At 36.5% G+C, this 24,089-nt stretch overlaps 1 protein-coding gene across 7 annotated transcripts in view; it reads right to left on the bottom strand.

Annotated features, from left to right (window-relative positions):
- NLGN1 (neuroligin 1) overlaps window positions 1–11,605 on the bottom strand; it is a 762,859-nt gene extending 751,254 nt beyond the window's left edge. The window contains exon 1 of one of the 7 annotated variants that reach the window (XM_074328041.1): window positions 10,901–11,605. The gene's annotated coding sequence lies outside the window, so the exon portion shown is untranslated. Of the gene's footprint in view, window positions 1–9,564; window positions 9,920–10,900 lie in introns of those variants that run through there. The other 6 variants (XM_074328051.1, XM_074328067.1, XM_074328080.1 and 3 more) reach the window with 6 other exon arrangements.
- Window positions 11,606–24,089: the final 12,484 nt, after the last annotated feature.

Raw genomic sequence — 24,089 nt, 5'->3', positions numbered from 1 at the left:
CTCAATGTAGATTGTTTTATTCATCTATTATTTTTACTTTTGAAAAAGTATAGAATGATCAACTACCTCTGCTACATGTCCTATTCTTACTTTTCATTGCTTTTATTCAAGCAATGCTTTGCTCCCTCTTCTACGTTTACTCACAACCCAACATCTTTCAAGTAGCACGTTCTTCACTAAAGCTCCCTAAGAGTAAAACTCCATTCTTTATAAGTTCTGGCAGTTATCACCTGGCTTTCTAAACTAATAATTCTATAATCACAGATACATATCACATATGGTGCTGATACATGTATTACTGCCCTGTATGTAAACTTGACACAGGAAAGCATGACACCAAGATCGGGATATTCAGGTCCAAGCTCTATCGTCCTATAAACCGAGCCAGTCACGTCACCAGCAAACTGAGGAGGCTGACCTACAACTGTCTAAAAAATCATTATGACCCTTTCAACCTCTCATCTGAAAATATCTTCAGATAGTTACTGAAACATTTCAAAATGAATTAATCCTTTTTGCAGCATGTGTTACAGATCATCTGGAATCAAAAATTGTGATTTTTTCCCCCTTTAGTCATAAAAATGTGATTGCGATGTGAATATATAACCTCAACACCCTATTTAATGGTCTAAGACTTTAAGCCATTAAAGTATATTTTCCACCTTAAATACTAGTAATCTTGAATATTTTTCTTATGGAGAAAGTGACCTAAATAGAGGATTAAAATAATTTAATGAATTATTCAATAAAATTCTACTTGTAGCAATATTATATTTCTAACTTATGCATTTCTATATTTTAATTGTATTAAAAACCAGCTTCAATAATATATAGTGAAAAAAAGGAAGGGTTTTCTTCATACTCTATAAATCAACTCACTTTACAGCAAAATAGGTAGATGAGAGGGAACACAGTGTCTCTTTGTGGTGACTAGAGGTACAATGAGAGAAAGGACAGTGGTATGCCTCTGGAGAGCTTGTTATTCATCAGAAAGTAAGTACCCAGCTTTCTGACCACTTAAGAGCAGCGGTAATTTTCAAATACAATACAGAGAAGAAACACTGTTGTCTGTGGAATTCCGCAGTAAGAACTGTCAAGATATATCCACAAACAGTAGTATCTGACTGATCTAACCCAAGATTCTCCTTCCTTTTATTCATATTTTTAAAAAATCAGTAGTATGTGGCTGAGCAATGATAAAACAAAAAACAAAACGAAAAAAAAGGAAAGAAAAATTCAGTTTTATCTGTCAATTTTCTCTTGCTTTTTACTCATGACTCTCCTTTTAAGCCAAACATGTATACATAGTGATAGTTAATTCCTTGTAAAAGTTTTCTTGGTTCTTAATGGAAAATGCATTTTCTCCTTGCCTCTTCCCACTTTTGCATCCTTTACTTGATTTTGATTTGTTCAGTAATGTTTCTCATCCACTATATTTGAGGAGAAGGGTCCTAAATCTCATCTGTTCTGTTGAACTTTCTGCACTGCTTACAGTTCTTTAATGAACAGATAATGTATGTGTAAGCCTCAAAAAAAACTGTAAAATCTCAAAGTTATACAATACACAACGCATCTTAAAGCTATATATTATATATAGTTTAAAGTAACACTTCCATAATATTACACATTTATATAAAACGAGCTTAAATACATATAATTATGAACATTGTTTATTACTGATTATCCCCCCCGAACAGTTCTGAGAGCCAAAAGACACATTTAATTTCAATGAGTGCAACTATACACTTTAAAAATAGAAACCAAGGTCCAGAGAGATGAAGTGAATTACAGGAAATGAATATATAGTTATTAGAAGAGTCTGCTCTACAAACATAGGTCTATCTATTACTAGTCTTGTGCTTTTTTTCCCCCTCATTGTTATCTATTTGGAAGACTAGCTACATTTTATATATGCAAACTGGGAGGGTGAGTAGAGAATAAAAAGGGCCAGAATCAGATTCTAGTTATACTAAGAATTATTTAGTCATCTCATATACAAATGCTTTGAGATTAATTTAAATAGTTGGTTAATTAATAACCATTACTGCATTAGCTTGTTTAAAAAATGTGGACACATGTATCATCAGAGTTGCCATATCATTGGCTCTGACAAAGTTTTCTTTTATCCTTTAACATCTCTGAAATCGGAATGCATTTTATAATTCCTTAGAGCCAAGCAGTAGTGGCAGCATAGTTGCCACTAACTTTGCATGGAAAAGTTGGATGTATTCCTGTTGCCATGACCAGACAATCACCACTCCCCAACATTTCAGAACAATTTAAGAAAGGGATATGAACTCTGATCATTGTCTGAAAATCTTCAACTGTCACATTCCAGTAAGATCAACAAAATACCAGCATTAAACCTGTCAGAATGTATCAGCTGCTTGGAATGAAATCCTGAAGACAGTCATGGAGTACTCTTAAGAAACGGTGTATCACCAACACCTACAGACTACTGTCCATAAAAACATAGATATGAATGGCTATAATTAAAAAATGATTTTTATTCAGAAGAGTGAAACCTGAATAGGACAAAGTTTTTTTTTTAATATTATACTGTTTATACACATATAAGATTGATATATTATAAAAATCTACATCTATTTAATGCTAAATGCTTGTTATGAAAGTGTAAAATAAAAATTCTAAGTGGTAGAAAGCATTACGTAATGATTTAATTTGGGGTGTTTCTTCTTTCTAAAGTGTACATAAAATAATGATACATCCTGTAATCAGTGGTTCCTTAGTTTTGGGGTAAACATGGTGTATTAAATATGGAATTAAATACTTTATTCCCTGAAAGAGGCTTCAGGAGCTTGCAACACCTAGGGTCAATGCTGTGAACCATAATTATTTCACAATAGATTTGTTGAAGTCCAAGATATTGTCCAGGTCCAGAACAGAGAAGTTCCGAGAAGTTTAGAAAACATACTCCTGTGGCAGTCTTCATTTCATACAAGAACCCCATTAAAATGTGGATCTATTTAAAACCCAATTTCACTATGTTTCCACTTTCAAATACACCTTCTATTAAAACAAAAAGGAGAAGCATCTGTTTCTGACCCTAAACACAGATGGAGCTACTAATTATCATTTTAAGTTTGATTCAAAAATAAGTTCCCCTGGAGGGGAGGAACCAGGGTCAAAGACATTTCTGTGGTGCAAAGGCTTCAGGCATGGAGCCCGAACAAAGAACACTGGGTAGATGGAAAGATGATACACTCAGAAAATGTGTTCTAAAATGCTATAATAAACCAATGAGATAGGCAGTGACCATCACAAAATTTGCTTTGAAACAAAGGGAGAGCTTTGGTGTTAAAGCTTATTTGACTCTTTATATTCGGGAGACAGTTATAAGGTAGGAATGAGGTTACTGAAATTCTAAAGCTAGAGAGAAAAAAATGAAAAACAATTGCTATCTGACTCTAGAGCAAACTATGTATGACAAATACAGCTTATTTAAACTTTCCCAACCTTCCCTGCCTTAGTTTCCCATCTGTCTGCAAATTATAATGTGTATCTCCATCAAAATGACTCAAGCACCATTGGTGGCTCCTTCCTCTGGAATCCTATTGCACATGTTGATGGCAGCATAATTCAGTAGTTTACTGCACACAATACTGTCTAATTTCTGAACATATATTCACTCAGGAAAATGACATTTATTGAGTGATGTATGACAGCATTCATTTGTTTGTACATGCATATATACATATACATGTACATTCTTCCTCCATCCAAAAATAATTTGAAGCAGCTTGTGATAAAAATACCAAATACAATCAAATCAAAGCAAATTTTAAGTTAAAAAATGGATTCAAATTATGAAGCATGGTAAAAGGAGATGGTTAAGGACCCCTTTTTTAATTGAACACAAAATTGACTCTGTGCTTCCATGAAGTCAGACAAAATGAAAATAAAGCTTTTGTGTGTTTTTTGTTGTTTTGTTTTTGTTTTTGTTTTTATAAAAAGACTCATAGATGCCTTCCTTAGATCCTCTGAGTAAGCAGTTATCAAAAGCAGAGGGGTAATTTTAATTTGGGTATAAACGATAACAAGTGCTTCTTCATGATAGTAATAGGAAAATGGGTTCAGTCATTTCTTACATTATTCTTGAATTTTGATTGTAAGATCGTGTGACAAACACAGATGATCTATTTAGTAAGGAGGACATGTTCTGGTTTAACTATGGTCGCTACATGATATAGGTGTAAGTTGAAAAGGTAAGATTTGGGATTTCAACATGTAATGGAGCATAATTCAGTGTTTGTAACTATTCTATCCTGGGCCCATTTCTACATTTTCTAATTTTTTTAGGCATTATTTAAAAAAACAAATCTGGAACATCATGAAGGTAATCATTCTACACCAGAAACATGCAGCCTGGCATGTATACAGTTTATGGCCATGGATTCAAAAACCATTTAATTCTTGGGTGTGTGTGTGTGCATTTAATTCTAAAAAAGTATTCCATATTATAAGAAATTTGAGGACAGAATATGATGTTTATGGCACACCCTATCAGGTACCCTTAAGTTACAACTATTGCCTCCTTCCTCCAGTTAACAAGAGCTTTGATTTTGTTCAAGTGTGATATTGCTCTGTCCACAGAAAAAGCAGACCCCTCCTCCAGGCCAGGGGAAGGACCCTGAGTGATCAAAACCAATCATGCAATGCATTTCTCTTTGCCGCTGATTAGTTTAGGAGTGGGATGTGTCATAGGTTTAGTCAATCAGGCCTAGAGGAAAGTCTGCTGAGAGCTTGTGGAAAATTTTTCTTTTCATTACCATGAGAAAAAGACTGCCTCTCTTCTTTTTGCTTTGAGTGAGACTATTTGAAGAGGTGATGTTTGGTTCTGTGGTAGTCAGCCATATTTTCTATCTTCTTTCTAAGATGGGGAGCCAAGAGAATTTTAGCAAAGCTGTCTCAGAGCCCTGACATCCTGAAACTGCCAAGTTCAAGGGCAGCATACCTCCCAATCCTTGTTCTGCAAGATACTGTTTCCCTGAAAATAAGACCTACCCAGAAAATAAGCCCGAACATGATTTTTCAGGAGGACATCCCCTGAACATAAGCTCTAATGCATCTTTTGGAGCAAAACTTAATATAAGACCCAGTCTTATTTTTGGGGAAACACAATAGTGAAAGTATTTACTAATTAGGCTTGTAATTGGGTATTCTGTTATTTGCAAGCAAAATTCTCTTAATAGACAGCATATTTTATATTTCTATATTCTACACAGAACTGAGCAAAACTGGCATACAACAAACACATAGAGAGTGAAAGACAAGGGTAAGAAATTTAAAAAATATCTTTGTAATCAATCAGACAAGATCATTGGCCATCACAGTAATGTTGCTATATCTTTGTAAAGTAGAATTCTTTCCATGGTACCCAATAGTACTATTTTACCACACTAAGGTAAATAGTTGAGCAACTTAAAGTTACTATAACTCATGCTAACATATTTGTATAGGAAACCATTATTTTACCTAATGTCATCACTAGCATGTGCTGTCTTTCTAAACATGAGCATTAGAAAGGAGTATTAAAACAACAGATCTGCATTTTTATCTGCTTTGACAACATTTCTCATGATTGACCACTGTCTTATTTGTAAGTATTAATAGCAAACTTTATTGATTTATTCAATAGACCAGAGGAGATAGATAGATAGGGTGCTGTCTGACAAAAAAAAAAAAAAAAGTTAGGAAAAGCAAGATGCCTCCATTCTGCCCAGTTATTTTCTAAGTAAAATATCATCTGGAGGAAAAAAATAGCATAGTATTATCATAGTTATTGTATCAATACTTACCATGTGAAAAAAAAAGACATCTACTCTCTTTTATGGCTATTTACTTTTTTTTCCTTTTTACAATATTTAGGTGAATTTTATATATTCATTTATTCTATCATAGTGGCAAATAGTTCTAGTCTTCAAATCCATTTTGAGTGCAAATACATTTCCCCTTCTTTTTTCACAGATTCTGATTTTCCCAAGGTAGTGGGTATGCCACACTAAAAATATATTTCCCAACTACTTGGAAATAAACACCTGACAGAATTCTGGAAGTGATGTAAGAATGGAAGTCTACAGGGAGAATGTCCACATCACAAAAAGAAGACAAAATGCTCAAGGAAAAGGCTTATTTGATCCTTCCTGTCTTTCTTCTTTCTTTTTTATTTATTTTTTTTTCTAACAACTTCATAGACTTCTCTACCATTTATTAAGGGGGAAAAAAGTCCTCACCACCACTGTAATGCAAATAAAAAGGGGGAGTGGGGAAAAGGGAATTGCCTTCCTTCTGACTCTGGAGTAATTGTTGTCAACTAAGGATTATTTTACTTCTCAGGGACATTTGGCAATGTGTAGAATATTCGTGGTTGTCATCTTTGGATGGGTGACTGGGGTGTGCTACTGGCACCTAGTGGGTAGAGGCCAGGTCAAGGAGTCGCTAAACATCCTCCAATGTACAGGATACTCCCCCATGACAAAGACAAAGACTTACCTGCCCTAATATGATGATAGTGCTAAAACCGAGAAATCCTGACCTAGAGTACTCTTTGTTATCTTTTGGGGGTCCTAGAAAGCAGACATGATGCCAGCGGCACAGCAGCAACCTTATGACCATGAGAAGTAAAGTACCAAGATGATAGAAAAAGCCTGATTCCTTGATTAAATGTTTAAGGACTGTCTTCTTCGGAGTTTTTAATGATGTGAGATAAATAAACCCTTATTTGCTTAATCCACCATTAGCTGGGTTTTCTGTTGCCTCAGAGCCACATATATTTCTAATAATGCATTTGTTGTACATTTATGATGTACTCTAAGTTCATCATGGGGCTCTGAAATGAAATTATAAATCAGATATGGTTGGTGACCTCTGGGAACTTACTATCCAGTGAGGAGAGCCACCCATCAGGAAAGGTGAGCTACTCCTAACATAAATAATGTGTTTTGGGAGCTCAGAGTAAGGATACAGGAAGCAAGCGGGGTGATGGAAGAGAGAATACTCTAAGGAAGCAAAATGTTCTCTGCTCCTATGATTGGTGTGGGAATGGGGCAGTGGGGAGGGGAGTGAAAAGTAATCCATGAATGTAAATCATAAAACCCTAAAGTGGTTTGTACTATTGGGGGGAAGATAGTAAGTCAGAGTCTTGTGAAAGGACAATGAATAAATTACGGAGGAGTTCCAAGTGGAAGGTGTTTTAATCTAAAAAAAGGAAAGTTTGGGAGTAAATTGTGAAAAAAGTTGAATGCCATCAGTGTTCTGGACTTTAGCATCCAAACTATAAGGAACCATTGGCCATTATTAATAAAAGATCTGCAAAACTAGACCTATATTTTATAAGTAAATAAACAAACAAACAAATAAATAATTGACCTGGGCTTGGATGATTACATTTACAAATAATTAAAATATAACTGAGGAATAATCAGAATTCAAACAGGAATCATCACATTTATAATCTAAAAAGATGGAAGTAGACATCAAACTTCAAAATACTTTCAAATGTGGCAAAAGTGTACTGTTGAACTGTTATGGTTTTAAATTTTAACTGTAAATTCCAATTGTGTTCTGCTTACAGAAACTACAAATTAGTATTTGTTAGGTAATTCATAAAATAATTCCTTTGTGTAGAAATTTAAAAAAAAAATCTAGAAACAAACCGTTACTGTGCTTTGCTAAAAAATGTTAAAATTATTTGTTTTAACACATGGAAACCCACAGAGGTATTTATCAAACATACCTAAATCTGTATTAATATTACCCCCAAAAAAGTTGTATGTAGAAAAATAAAATTTAACTCAGAGAGCTTATCTGTATTCTCTCTAGTTATTTAGTTACCCTGTAAAAAAATAAATAAATAAATAAAATCCTAAATAACTAATTTAAGGAAATTCAAAGGAAGATGTAGATCCTGCCACTGGATAACCATGTGGAAATAACAAAAGTGGAATAAACTATGAGAAGTTCAGGGTTGGAGGAGACTTCAGAAAGTCAGGGAAGTCACCCAGCCATCCAGCGTCATCAGGCCTTCAAACACTCTACCTGCAGCAAAGGGAGTTCTCAGGCTATCTTCTGTGAGTCTATATTCTACCTTTAATTTCAAAACAATCTAGACATTCATATGTGAAAACAAGTTATACTTAAATGTAAAAGGACCTATTCATAAAATGAAACCCCACTGAGGGAATAAAGATAAGATTGACAGAAAGTACTTTGGGGGTGGAAGAAGGGAACCTATAGGAGGGGAGCTAAAGAGGGCTTCCTTCACTCCACACTGCAGGAACTGTACATAGAATCTGCTGAAAGACTGACTCCTTCAATTTCTTCTTATGTTAAGAGGATTGGAAAGACTAACTGTAGAATAGCAGGCTTACAGAAAACAGTTACTTCTTTTAATCAAACCATGTAATCAGAGGGCCTGAGTAATGATTAACTTCCACTTTCTCTGTGAATCACTCAATCACTCAGCGGTGCAGATAGACTGAGATTCATTCCCTGCCAAGGGCACAGTAAACAATGTTTTTGGACTTAACATTTAATATTTTAAATACGTGCATGGCCCTTGCTTCTGAGATCATTTCAAAAAGCTAGTGTTCTGCTAGGTTGTAATGGCTGATTGAAATACCAAGGCATTTTATACGTTTTACACTCAAACACATGTACCCATGCTTTTGCTCAGTGATATTTTTATATCTATGATTCTAATTGTAGTTAAGCACAATTAATTATTGAGAAATATATTATGACCCTGTAATTTTTATGTGCAGCATGAGAATTTATTTAAGGGAAAATAGTTTACTGTAATTTTAGTATAAAAAGAAGAAAACGAGTATATTAAGTACCTGTAAAAATGCAGAGTAATAGACACAGGGTTAGCTAGCTATCTGAATTCATGGTTCCTAAATCCTACATGCATCACTATGGTACTGGAGATGAAAAAAATAAATAGTATAATGCCTTTGTGGAGGCCAACTTCTCATGATTTAGAATAACCACAAATGAATCAAATTTTAGACATACGAGTATAACTTCCCTAATAAGACACTAACAATCTTTTCTGAAATAAATTATTCCCAATTCAAAAATCTCAGCCTAAATAATTTCAAATTCACTGCAAGTGTTTTTTCATTTCTATTCACAAAGCATTGTGCTGGACAGTCAAGAGCCAGTAAAGAGCATTTTGAATATTTGCACTACCTTCTCTTCCCGGGGGGGTTATTGCCCAATAATGAATAACCTAGTTTCTCAGCTCATCACGGGGTATCTAGGGAGTGACATCTTGACTTGAACCACGCAGATCTGAAAATCACTTTGCAGGAAATGTGGTGAAGAGCAACTTTCTTATCCCTGTCAAACTAAGAGGCGGAACCAGACCCTGAACTAGCCAGAGGACCTGGGGAGAGCAGGAGACTGAAGGCAGCTGTCTGCGCTCCGCCCGGGCTTCAGGCAAGGGTTTTCTTCTGGAGGCTGCATTGTACCTCCATCTGTTTGCCTTCGTATTTCCCAGGAAACCCTCCCCGCTCTCTCCTTTCCTTATTTCTTTGGTACCTCTCGGCCGATGGTTTGGCTCTTGGTCTCGGTGGTACCTGGGCACAGCTCTAGGGTGAAAAGCTGCAGTGACTGGGGCGCCGCTCTAAGGCGTTGGAGGCGACTGCACTCGTCCGCCTGAGCTCGGGCAGCTTGAGTGCCTCACTGTCGCTTTCTCCCTTTTCTCCGGGTTGCTCCAGCTCGGACGGGCTCTCCTGGCCTCCTGTCCCCGAATCCGGCTCGCCTTTCCCGCGGTCTCTCCTCACACCATCTCCGTGTGTTCCGCAACCGCTGGGTGGTGGGCTCACGGATTTACGCCCCCCGCCCGCAGGCTGGGACTAGGGTAGGAAGGGTCAGGCGCCGCAGGGAGGCGGGAGGAGGGACAAGGAGAGCCGGGGCAGGTGGGGGGGGGGGGGAAGGGAGGCGGGAGAGAGAGAGCTCAAGAAAAGAGAAAATGCATCTGCTCTGAAAGCCCCGATGGAGAGAGGACAGAGCAGGCAAGAGTGCAGACGAGCAGAGGACACCCGCCAGGAGGGGTGGGCTAACCGGCAATTTGCTAACTGCCAGGGCAAGAGACGGTGAACCGAGAAGGAAGGAGATTTAAGGGAGAGAAGAAGAAATAATGGCAAGTTCCCACCTCTTTCCTAAAGGTCGAGTCTGAAAACGCATCCCCTGAACGGAGAGTTAAACAGGGACTAGCCATTGTGTAAAGGGGGGTCTGTAAAAAAGAATTAAGTATCGTGTAGTTTTTCCTATACTAGACGCAGCTCCATCTCTCTCAACTCTGGGTAATGACCCTCCAAGTACAATGAATTGGCTTTATGCAGACACGGAAGCTGAATTTCCTCCACAATGTACTCTCGTCCTGAGGTATTGGTTTGGTTTTAAATGAAAAGAAGCGTTTGGGAAGTTCCACGAACCCCAGTGCTAAAGAAACCACCCAGTTCATTAAAGTTCATTTTTTCACTGCTTTTATCTTCACCAGAGGATAGAGGTGAGGGGTTGGCACCCACAGATGTTGAAAACAGCTATCTAGGTAGCATTATTTTTCAAAAAGAAAACGGGTTTCTTAAAACAGCTAAAAGAGGATTTGGGAAACTCAGTTACTCAAGTGGGTAAAAAAAGAGAGAGAGAGAAGCATTTAAACTCTTAACAGAAGATTGAACCTCCAACCACCACCCTCCCCCCACACCACCCACTGGAACTGCAAAAGGCTTAAGTGTACAGAGGAGAGAAAGCGGGGCAGGGTTGGTGGAAGGTGGGAAAGGAGAGAGAGAGGCTGGGAGTAGGAAGTTCTCCGCAATCCCGGGGATTAAGATAAACGCTGGAGCTCGGAGGACGCAGGAAGCTCCCTTACCTTTCTAAGCCCCGTTTGCACCTGATCTGCAACCATAAATACTTCGAGATGCTTAGTGTGCAGCCAAACGATGGCCGAATGTTAAACAATTCTTCACGCCCCCTCCCTTTTTTAAAAAACAGGCTCAAAAGAATGTTAATACTGTTCTCGTTATCCATCGGGTCCAAAACATTCCGCTCTGTCGGGGAGACGAAAACCGAGTGCTTGGGAACGCGTATATGTATTTATATATTATGCGGTTGGTATATAAACATATATACGTTTTCTGCATAGAAATCCAAAAAGAAAAGCACCACAGATGCCTCTGCAAGACGGAGGGGACGGGGAAGAGAAAAAACTTGGCAAGCCAAAGGTATCCAAAGATTTCGTATCAGGAGCCACCTGCTTCTATATGCAGAATTCCCGAGATTTAGAGGGAGAAGAAAAAAAATTAAAAATACCCAAAACACACACTTGAAACTGTAAGACGACTGAGACGCGTGGAAATGGAGAGGATGAGAAGATCTCCCGAGGGTATAGATCCGTCAGCTAAGTGAGCAATCGCCTCCGAAAATCACAGGCGGGGAGGTGGCTGCAGATGCGTCCCCTGCTCCGGTCCCCGCCGCTGCCTCCGCTGCTACCTGTAGACGCGCACACACACACGCACACACACGCGCACACACAGCACACCCTCCTCTCCTTCTCCCTCCTCTCTCCGTGGCGTTGCCGGGTGCAGGAGTCTGAATCAAGCTAGACCCATCCTTCAGACCCCGTTCTGCTCCCTCAGATCCACGATTTCCTCCCCTGCCGCCCCCTCCTCGCAGGGTGTATTGCACAGCAGCCCTTCCCCCGCGCGCGCCCCCTCCCTCAGAGCCTGAGCCGCGATCTCAGTGGGGGTGGGCTTTTGGGGGAGTAGGTCCCGGGTTGCAGATGCGATACTGGTGGTGGTCCCTCCCTTTACAAGTTCCTTCCCTCCCTCCGGCTGCGACCCAGCAACCTCGGTCCGTAGCACCCGTAGCACCCGAGGAGGCAGGAGGGGTAAAGGGCCTCGGGTGTCACGTGAGACGTTCACCAAACCACTCCGAGTAGCGTGTGAGTGAACCGGTGCGGCTGCAGAGCCGCGAGGCCTCGGACGCAATGAGTTTCTCTGTTCTCGGCGTCATTGTGCTCCCCTTCCGAGCGTTTTCGTCTCTGACTGAGAGCGCGGAGTTGGAGGCAACAGCCTTCTACTGTGCCTCTGCAGTTTTTTTCCCTTGATAGATCGTTTGCCAAACTCCCCACCCCACCCCCTCAGTTTCCGTTCCCCCAGCTCCAGGCAGAATAAGCTCCGAATTGTGGCGTCTGTTTTAGCCCGGTTAGTGGGAGTAGTGTAAATTCAAAGCCACTGCCTTTGGCCTCTTCTCCCTGGCTGCACCCACATTTTCTGCCTCTGGATGGGTGGTTTTTAAAAATTCATCATCGCTAATAAGTGTTGGCTTTTGTGACAGGTGTGACTCACTATACCACATTGTTTACACCTACCCACCTCCTACCAGCTTCTCTGTGTGAATTTTTAAATGAAAGTGAGTTTGGGGGACAGGGCCCTACCAACAGAAGAATTAAATTAATTGATTGCAACGTGTAATAATCAAAATAACAACAACAACCAAAAATCCAGTAGGAAATCGCTAGGAAAATACAGTGACAGTCTAGAAAAGTGGTTGTTGTTTTTTCTTATTAAGAGCTTGCTTCATATTTCTCAATTGCTTGTATGCTTTAATCTGTATAACTTCAGAAAAAGAATTTTAAAATAACCACTACAGAATACAGTTGCCCTGAAGTATCACTCTTAATTAATAAGAATAAATAAGAAACCTAAGGTTTCAATGTATCTGATCTGATTTTTCAAAACAATCTTAAATATGATATATCATTCCTTCTTAGAAGGAATTTAGTACCACATTTTCCTAACATGGTTTTAAAAATCAGTCTATCTTCTCATTTTTCCTTTTTTAAAAGTAACCTTTAGGTGGTGTATTGACAAATAGATTTTGACATTGCTCCGATGAAAGTGAATTTTATACAGCTATAACATGTACAATAATACCCCCTCGTTATCCTTGGGGGATATGGTCCAGTACCCCCTGGTGAATTCCCCAGACCAAAGATAGTACCAAAACCTATATATACTATGTTTTTTTCATATATACATATACATATACATATATATATATATATATATATATATATATATGCCTATGATAAAGCTTAATTTATAAATTAGGCTGTGTAAAAGATTAATAATAATAATAATAAAAATAGTACAATAATGCTATACCATAATAAAAGTTGTATGAATGTAGTCTCGATCTCAAAATATGTTAGTGTACTGTACTCACCTTTTTACTTAAAGGAACCACTTTACGGCTTCTCTCTGGCATATCTAAAGTGCCAACATCACTACTCTTGTACTTTGGGGTCATTATTAACAAAATAAAGGTTACTTGAGTACAAGCACTGTAATACTGCAAGAGTCCATCTGATAAACTAGATGGCTACTGGGTGACTAATGGGTGGGTAGCATATACAGTGTGGTGAAGCTGGACAACAGTATGAATCATGTCATAAGTGGGACAAAGCAGGACAGTGTGAGGTTTTATCAATCTACTCAGAACAGCTCGCAATTTAAAACTTATAAATTGTTTATTTCTGGAAGTTTCCTCTTAATATATTAGGACCATGATTAGCTGAGAGTAACAGAAACCACAAAAAGTGAAACCATGGAAGAGCGGGGGTCTACTGTATCTGATTCTTGGTGACCGTTGTCTCTTGCTTGAGTTTACCAAATTCTAAATCCTGTGAAATTTCTCTGGAATTTATAGAATTCTCTAGAATTTCCCAGGAAAGATGAGAAATAAATATTGATTCCAACATCAATAAAAGTGCCTAACTGAATCCTTTTAACTTACAGGGGACTACACGATTAAGGAATGGTGATATAGAGAATCATTATTATGACAACTGCAGAATCAAACTTTTAAAAAAGAAAGAAGAATGATTTGATAAAGTTGTCCATTATAATTTATGGAATGTGAAGTTTTGTATACTCTCTTATATCCCAAGGCTATCGGTACCATTTTCTAAATGCATCAATTGAGGTCAATATCAGAACCCTAAATGTAATGACTGAATGTTTTTATATTTCTAATACTTGGTATTTATAGTATGAAAATAATTTTAAATAATTTCTATTGTGTTTTTTTAATTATTCTTTCACAACTACACTATATCAGCTGGACACTATTATCTCATATTTAAGAGTTAGTCTTACAAAAATTCCAAGAACTTAATAAGCTGAACTTCTCTTGCCCATTTTTTTCCACTTTCCCGATCAAACCCCCTGAGAGAAATAAACTCATCCCATACCACTTGATCCCTAAAGCAATCGAAAAGTAAGAAGTTTATATATATAATTTTCTTCTTCTTCTTCTTCTTCTTCTTCTTCTTCTTCTTCTTCTTCTTCTTCTTCTTCTTCTTCTTCTTCTTCTTCTTCTTTTGTTGGTATTCAGTTAAGAACTGGGACTCTGGAATCACATTGTCTGAGTTTGAAACCTGGATTTGCACTTAATTTGTTATTGACTTGTGCATGATACTTAACCTCCCCAAACTTCTACTTTCATATCTACAAAATGGAGATAATAATATATCTACTTTCTATGAATGCTGTGAAGATTATCCAAAATAGTGCATGTAAAGCACTTGGCACAAGAGTAAGTAATTTTTCAGTGTTCACTCTATTTTTGGTATCTACATAATGTGTTTCCTCTTCTGATTCAAACATCAGTATATGTAATGACATATGGACTTAGTGTTAAAAACTGATCATGAAATTTGATTGTATACATGGTATCTTTAGCATGAAAATCATTAGTGATTTGAGAGTAATTCCTAGGCCCTTCCTGTCTTCTTTTTTTCTATGGTACTTTTATTAACTAATTTTAGGTTAAGGGATCATATTAAATGTGGATGATGAGATAGAAAAGAAAAGATTAAACATATGAATATATGATGAAGGCATCGACACATGTGGGCTTGTAGGGTGTGATATTAATCATTCACAAGTTTACTCCCTTTTACTATGTCAGATACTATTTGGAATGAATACTGGAACTCTGTTAAAGTCACATACAAATAAAAACTCTGTGAAATTTGCCCAAATATATCTGCTCATCTGTAGATTTGGAAGAAGATCTTAATATAGCACATATGTAAAGTATTAACATTTTCTAAAAATGCTGGCTTAAAAGAGCCAATTTATTAAGTGAGAATGGTGGATAAAATCACTAGAGGAATAGTGAAATCAACTCTGTAAGTATTTGTGTACTACCTAATTGTTGTGATGGTAAATTTTCTTTTCCCAGAAATAAAAATAAAAATATTGGAAAAGGAATTTAGGCTTGAGGGTGAATATTACATTGTGTTTCAGACACCTCAATATAGTAGTATGCAGACTCAGATTGTTTTCAGGCCAGAAAGTCATTAAGTGGGAAGGTTCCCCCACCCCAATAATCACATATATAAAGAAAATTAAATGACATGTTCTCCTAAAGTAAAGAAAAAGCAAGAGTATTATTCATTCTTTGGAAAATCCCAAAGACTCACAGCAGGAGATTAGCATTTTTTGTTTCTTTTCTTTTCCACGGGGCTTCAGAAGAAAAAATATTAATAAAATGTTATGCTTAGATGAAATTTTACTGCAACTTTCCTCATAAATCATACACATTTTACTTAAAATGAGTTAAATGTAGATAAAATACTGAGAGAGAATTTATAGGGGCAGAGTTTATATTTCAGATCTGAAAAAAATAAAAGATACAGCTGAACAATCTGTCAAGTTATGGCATTTGCCAAGTGTACCCTGCGCAGGTTTCTGGCAGTGTTTCATTATGACCTAGACAAAAGACATAGATGTTATTATTACAGAAAAGACGGATCCTGACTTTTAGAGTTACTAGCATAGTTTGGTAGTATATGGTATCCATTTTGCCACAATCCACCTGGTCTCCAAACCTAGTCTGTCTACAAACCACCTCTTCATCCCACACAGTCTGCATAGCGTGGCTTATTGTGAAATATAAACTTCTTATCTTAGGATCCAAATCCATCATACTCTCAATTCCACACACCTTTATTAAGCTTTCTCTCTCATTACTTTTCTTCCTATCTCTGTATTTTTCCTAAAATATATAACTTACAGGTCTCCAAAAACAATTATAGTTTATTCTCTTGGGCTATCCAAATCATCATCCCTACATACTGAAAACTACTACAAATACTACCTCAAAGATCCCCAACTCCAGAAATTATTTTCCTTTCTCTGAATATAACTAGTATGCACCTCCTATAATGTAATTGCAGTCTATCTTGTGTCACCATTACTTTTGGATCTTTTGTTTCCCTTAATTTGTTCATAGGCTACCAAAAATCTCTCACCCTAGGACTGTTGCAATTACCACTCCCTCTGCCTAGGCCTCACTCTTTCCTGAAGGCTACATGACCCGCTCTTGAATTCATATATGTCTCTACTCAGATGTCACCTTCAAAGGAAGTCTTCACTGACTACTATCTAAAATAGCATTCTTCTCTCCTTCACTCTCTGTCTCCTTAACTTCTCGTATAAGCTTCAGAGTACTTATTGTAACCTGACTACTTTTATTTATTATTTGCTTCTCCTCACCAGAAAGGGAAGTGCCATGAAATCAGAGACTTAGTCTGTTTTGTTCACTGCTGTATGCCAAGCACCTAGAATTATGCCTGACTCACTGTGGTTCTCTATACATAGAGAATGAATGAATGAATGAGGTCAATTTGATTCACTAATAGCAATTTTAGGGGCATGATTACAGACTATCTCTAACTTCAGCCAACAGTTGAACATAAAGGCATAGGAAATTGCTCAGATGTTTTTGAAAGGCATTTCTTTCAAATGTATGCCTTACTTAAAATACATTAAAGCCATAATTACAGGACATAGGTCCCACTTTTTCGAGATAATGTTTAAAATGGGCATATATGAGCCCGAAATGTGTTCATAAAGCAATGATACCATATTTCCTAAGATACTTTGTTCATTTAAGAGCCAATAGCACTTTATTTATATGACTTAGATTCTGCATTTGCTCATTTCCCAGAGTTTTACTGTTTGAAACAATGTATCTAGGTAATGCTTTTTTTTTCTTAAGTTCTAAAATTTTTTTGTAATTATTTAAAAATTTGAAATTTATAGAAGCTGTTCTAAAAACCTAAAATCACATTTATAATGCACTATGAATTTGGTTTCTAAGTAAGCTGGGATTGCTTTATATTATTCATTAAATGACTTCTCAGTCACCAGTCTTTTGAGTGCCTATCTGTACCTATTTCCTCATTATGGAAGGATCAAAAGAACTATGAGACATGGCCCTTTTCTACTTGAACGCTATCTCTCAGGTAGGATCATATGTAGACAATATGATGCCTTTGTACACTATACAAAAATACTTTCCAGTGTAGGACATTTGAAGCAGAGCAACACGCATAAAGACACGAGCTCGCTAGTATGCAAAATGTGTTATTAAAGGCAAGTAGCCCTGTTTTGCTAGGGCATGGGAGGCTTGTAAGGGAGCAGCAAGAAATGAGTAAGAAGATCAGATGATGAGGGAACTTGTGTGTCAAACAATGAAGTTTGGACTTGACCCCCAGGCAAGGCTAGTGGAGTGTTTTGGCAACAAAGTAGTGTGATATATTTGCCTTTTAGAAAAACTGCCTGTAGCAGCATGAAAAGTGGATTGGGAAGCAGAGATAAAACCAAAGGCAGGGAAGCCAATTATGAAATTACTGCAATAGCACACAAAAGAGATGCCGGTGTCTAAACTACATAGCAACAACAACAGCAAAAAGAAATTAAGAGTAGTGCATTAATATAAGAAATACTTGGAAACTGATTGGCAGGAGAATATAAGAGAAAGTTTGAAGAGATTTTTGATGTTTGAGCTGAAGCAACTGGTTGAATGGTATTGTCAATTATATCACCTTTATGAAGTAGGGATATTTAGTATACCTGTTTCACAGATGGAGAAACTAAGACTCAGGGGTAAAATTACTAGATCCAAAACATAACAGTGTAAACTTGAAACTATGCCCTCTGATGCCAAATTTAATTAACTTACCACTATTACGCACTATCCTCCTAAACTTGAAAGGAATAAACAGGTAGGAGAATATGGCTTTCAAATATTAGTTGGTTCAAGTTTATAGTTAATAGGAGTTTAGGAAAAAACTATTTGAGTTGAAGATTACTGGTAAATGTCTGAAGTTTAGGTATTCTGTATTGTTAAGCAAAGAGAAGTTAGTATGTTTCATACAAGAACTGTCTAAAACTTCAATAAGTATAAAGGAGAGAGAGAGGGAAGAAAAGAGAGAGAGAACCAATCCAAGGCAGCTAGAAAAAGCTCAATTGGGGATAGAATTTCTAGTTAGCCTTACAGGATCAACTTGACTTAAATATATGAAGGAAAGAATAAAGAGCTTATGGCCTGAATAAATTGGTCTTCTAGATAAACACTATTATTATTAAGAAATATGAAGGACTGGCTTCTGGTAATGGCTGAATAAGATCCTATTAGACTGACCTTCACAAAGACAACAGCTATAAACTCTGGACATAACACAAAAAGCAGCTCCATCAAGTCACTTTATAGTAAACAGAAACATGCAGATTGTCATGGGGAATTCACACACAGAGAAGGGTAGTTGGACAGAGTGAGTTCTCATTTTTGCAGATGTTAACCTGGGGCCAGGAGTAGTCAACGTGGTGGGAAAACTAGTGATTTATTGTTTTGGGGAATCAGAAGATTGAATCCTGGGGAAACTGAGAAAAAGGGAGAATCTCAGGGAAAAATCACAGTAAAGTGGGGTTCAGCCCGGGGGCACAAGCATGGTTCAACATGTGCAAATTGATCAATGTGATATACCACATAAAGAAAATAAAAGATAAAAATCATATGGTTATATCAATAGATGCAGAGAAAACATTTGAGAAGATACAACATCCATTTATGATCAAAGCACTCAATAAAAAGGGTACAGAAGGAAACATACCTTAACATAATAAAGGCCATATATGACAAACCCTCAGCTAATATCATAATTACTGGTGAAAAACTGAAGGCTTTTGCTCTACATTCAGGAATAAGACAGGGTTGCCCCCTAGCAACACTACCATTCAACATAGTATTGGAAGTCCTAGGCAGAGCAATCAAGCAAGAGAAAGAAATGAAAGGCATCTGAATTGAGAATGAACAAATTAAATTGTCACTTTTTGCAGATGGCATAATTCTTTATGTAGAAAACCCTAAAGATTCAACCAAAAAGCTATTAGAAACAATAAACGAATACAGTAAAGTTGCTGGCTACAAAATCAATGTACAAAAATCCATTGCATTTCCATGTACTAAACAATAAAATTTTAGAAAACGAAATGAAAAAAAATAATTAGTCTTGCAATTGCAACTAAAATAATAAAATACCTGGGAATAAACTTAACAAAGGATGTGAAGGACCTATACACTGAAAACTATAAGACATTTTTAAAAGAAATTGAAGAAGACATAAAGAAATGGAAAGATATTTTGTGTTCATGGATTGGAAGAATCAACATAATTAAAATGGCCGTATTACCCAACACAATATACAGATTTAATGCAATCACCATCAAAATCCCATTGGCATTTTTTAAAGAAATAGAACAAAAAATTATCAAATTTATATGGAATAACAGAAGACCCCAAACAGCCAAAGCAATCCTAAGAAAAAAGAACAAGACTCTCTGACTTCAACTTGTCCTACAAAATGACAATGATCAAAACAGCATGGTATTGGCAGAAAAACAGACACAGAGAAAAATCAAATAGACAAACAGGGAATGCTAAATTCTGTCTGCTCACATCTTTGGTTGACTTCTGAACCACACACATTTGCAACAGAGCTATAACAGCTCAGTAAAGGAAACAGATCTGAATTAGTATTGGAGTCATTGCCCAAATTCTTTGCAGTGAGAATTCATCCAAGATAATGTCCTGCTAAAATAAAAGAAATAATAGTCTTTAGAGGAAATCAATAGAATTCTGTCTTCATAACTTAATAACCATAATGTCAAAAGGTAATCCAAAATTACCTGACATACAAAAATTCAGGAAAATAGAATGTGTTCGAAAGAAAATCAGCTGAGACAAAACATCTATATGTTGGAATGAGCCAACCAGAATTTTGAAACAGTCATTATAACTACCTTCAGTGAAGCAAAATAATATATGCTTGCAATGAACAATAATAATAATAAAAAAGGAAAATTTAAACAGAGAAAAATAAATAATAAAAAGAATTAAAGGACATTCTAAAACTGAAAAACAATATGTATGAAATAAAAAATTCATTGGATGAGCTTAAAAATGAAATGATCGAGATGACTGTGGAATGAGTCACAAACTTGAAGGTAGAACAATAGATATTATCCCATGTAAAGAACAGAGAAAATTGAAAGAAAGTAAACAGATAATATAAAACAATCCCAAAAGGAGAACAACAAAATGTGCAAAACATATTTGAAAAATAAATGGTAGCTGAAATTTCATCTATTGCTGGTGGTATGCAAAATGGTATGCTCACTTTAAAAAATAGTTTAGTGGTTTCTCATAATGATAAACATATGCTTGCCATAGGACCTAGCAATTCACTCATAAATAGTTACCACAAGAAATGAATGTATAGGTCTGCACAAATATTTGTATGCAAATTTTCATAGCAACAATTTTCCACAATGGCCCCAAACTGGAAAAACACTAAATGTTCATTGACTGGTGAATGGAAGAACAAATTGTGTTACATTTATACTTTGGGGTACTACTCAGCATAAAAAAGAACATAATATTGAAAGACAAACTATAAAAACAAATCTCAAAAAATTATGCTAACTGAAAGAATCCCAAAACAAAAGACTGCTTACTTCATGATTCCATTGATATGAAATTCTAGAAAATGCAAAACTATAGTCATAGAATGAACATCAGTGGTTGCTTAGGGTCAGTGTTGGGTAGCCAATAATGGCAAAGGGTCATGAGGGAACTTTTGAAATGAGTGGAAATATTCTCTAGCTTGATTACAGTGGTGGTTCTAAGCCTATATAAAATTGCCAAAATTCATCCAGCTCTACAATTAAAATGGATGAAATTTATTATATATAAATTATAACCTAACAGAGTTAAGAAAAAATAAATAGTACATACCTTAGCTGAAAAGCTAACGTTGTAAAATCTTATGGATGATTTTGCAAATAAATCAAAGGAAGTTAGACTTAGTGTGGTTGGCAGTAAGAAAAAAAAGTAAGTTCTTATTTATGAAAAAAAACAAAAAAAAACACCATGGTTTTGAAAGATTAACAGCAGAATACGTGACAGACTAGAAGAGGAAACATAGGGGCTAAGAAATCTGTCCGAGTCATCAAGTCAAACTTTATATGTTAGCAATTATAATGGAAAGAGAAAGATTGATCAGAAATATTTCAAAGGAAGAAACTAATTATTTGGAATATTATTCACTAATAAAAGAAAAAATTAAAATACTACACATGAATGCAAAAATAATATATGAAAACAACACCCCGAATACTTCATCAGTGTTTACCCACTGAGAGAAAGTGAGAAACTCCAGTTTTTGCTTTTTATACCATATAGCTACCTCACAATGAACACTTTACTTCAGTCACTCCTTATTTATTATCTTTCTTAATCCTCACAAGTGAACTATGAGGTAGGTTTACTAAGCCTATTTTATAGATTAGGAAACGTAAGCCCCATGTTTAAGCGAATTGTTTAAGATCACACAACTAAAATAAAATAAAGCTGGATCCAAACTTAGGTCTGTCACAAAACCTATTTTTTTTGCCCTAGTGAAAGAATAAATTAATATCACACACAGGTACTGAAATCAAAGAAAATACAAATTGAGAAAGAACCATGGAATCTAGTAATAATTTTACAGGAAAAGTTTGAGTAGGAAAAAAATGGGAAAGATCACTGAATGAAGACTAATCAGAGAATGGATGAATCAGAAAGTGATAAAATTTTGATTACCTAATTCTTTCCTCAAAATCTTCAATGATCTACCATCTTTACTGTAAAAATACAGACTGGGTTATGTAACTAAGTTTAGGGTACATAGAACTCTTACCACAGCTATATTCAGAGGGTTAACTGAGGTTATTAAGTTTTTCTCTTTCCTAGTCTTCCTGTTTTGGCTTGCCTCAGCTTTATTGTCAGGCAGTGTCTCTTCATGTCTGGAGCATGATACCCATCGGCAACTTCAGATATACCCTTCAAACCAGCAACCCCAGGGAAAAGTACTTTGTTAACTCCAGAAAACAAATCCTATGAAGGACTTTAAATGATTTGGCTTGTATCACAGGCTCCTTTCTGAGACTGGAGACGAAGTTAATTTGCTTCACCAAGTGCAGGACACCTCTACAGCAGTCAAGGGAGCCCACCAAGGTTCACAGGAGTTGTGGAAGAGGCCAATGCAGGAAAAGCCTAGGATGGTAAAAGCCTTTTACCAGAAAAAGAGAGGTGACAAAGCTTCCTGGGAAGATTTAAATTACAGCCATTAATATATTTTACCACATACTGTTCCCAGGTTTTCTCCCATTCACTCCTCTCCAGTTCCTTCTATCAAGCAAAGTCAAAACCACATTTTATATTTTTCCATCTCTGAATCTTTGTTCAATTTGTTTATGCTACTTTGAGTTCCTTCTCGAAATCTGCCTGATGAAATATAAATTCTAGAAACTAATGCTTGCATGTTTTAGGTGTTTAATGAATGCTCATTAAAAGGAACTGTCTTTTATTAGATATTCAGGAGACAAGAAGATGCACAGAAGAGACTCACTAGTCTCAAAGAGCTTTTACTTAAAAGTTAGAGAAAACAATATACAAATAATCAAAGTATGAAAAAAAAACAACAATGCAAGTGAATAAGAAGAGTAATGGGAATTCACAGAAAGAAAGGATCAAGGACTGAGGGGAGTGGGAAATGGACTTCAGAGAAGGCTTTTTAAGGAAAGAAGTATCTGGGGTGGCCGGTTAGCTCAGTTGGTTAGAGTGCCGTGCTCTCTACAACAAGGTTGCAGTTTCGATCCCCACATGGGCCACTGTGAGCTGTGCCTTCCACAACTACATTGAAACAATTACTTGACTTGGAGCTGATGGGTCCTGGAAAAACACACTTAAAAATAAATAAAAGTTTAAATTAAAAAAGAAGGCAATACCTGATTTGGCTCTTAAAACTGATTGAAACTCACTGCATATTTGTTTTGAGTGAATAGATGAATACATGAACGAACTGATATAAATAAACAAACAGATAAAGCATTAAAGTTTAGATCATCCATAGAGGAAGAAAGGTTAGGCTTTTAACTCTGTAAGGTAGTTGAGTCAAAAAAAACATGTTTTTTTCTTCTTTTTTTAAATCTAGAGAAATGAGCATGTTTGAAGAAGAGAAATATAAAGTGAGATATATTCAATTCATTAAGAAAAATTTGGCTAGATGTAAGACAGGTCCAGAAAAGGTGAGGAGACTGAGATACAGAAAATAAATACTGAATCTTTTAAGAAAAAGAAATCTTTAATAGATTTAGAGGGGAAAAAAGATGGTATAGGAAAATGCCTTTCTTTAAATGATTAGCTTCAATTTAAAATGACCAAGATTCGTTCAGAGTGGATTTTGCTGTTTATAATGGATAACTGTGTTTTGTTTTAAATACGAGGTCTGACAATTCAGTTTGCGAAGTCATCTAGAAAAAGTGCTACATACCTCATTGCTGAATATCACTACTGTCACCTTTGAACGAGTCCCCTTGGGAAGCTATGCACTGATGTCAAAGCCTAGTCCACCCTTCAAAGCAATTTTGGAACTCTTTTTCTGGAATGGCCATCAGAGCTGTCGTCATATTACCCTTGATGTCCTGAATGTCATCTAAATGTCTTTCTTTCAATATTTCCTTTATCTTTAGGTAAAGAAAGAAGTCATTGGGGGGGCAGATCAGGTGAGTAGGGAGGGTGTTCCAATACAGTTATTTGTTTACTGGCTAAAAACTCCCTCACAGGCCAAGTGCCGTGTGAGCTGGTGCATTGTTGTGATGCAA

Source organism: Rhinolophus sinicus, linkage group LG01 (genome assembly GCF_036562045.2).
Source record: "Rhinolophus sinicus isolate RSC01 linkage group LG01, ASM3656204v1, whole genome shotgun sequence".
NCBI lineage: Eukaryota > Metazoa > Chordata > Mammalia > Chiroptera > Rhinolophidae > Rhinolophus > Rhinolophus sinicus.
This window is presented reverse-complemented; position numbering and strand designations above follow the sequence as displayed.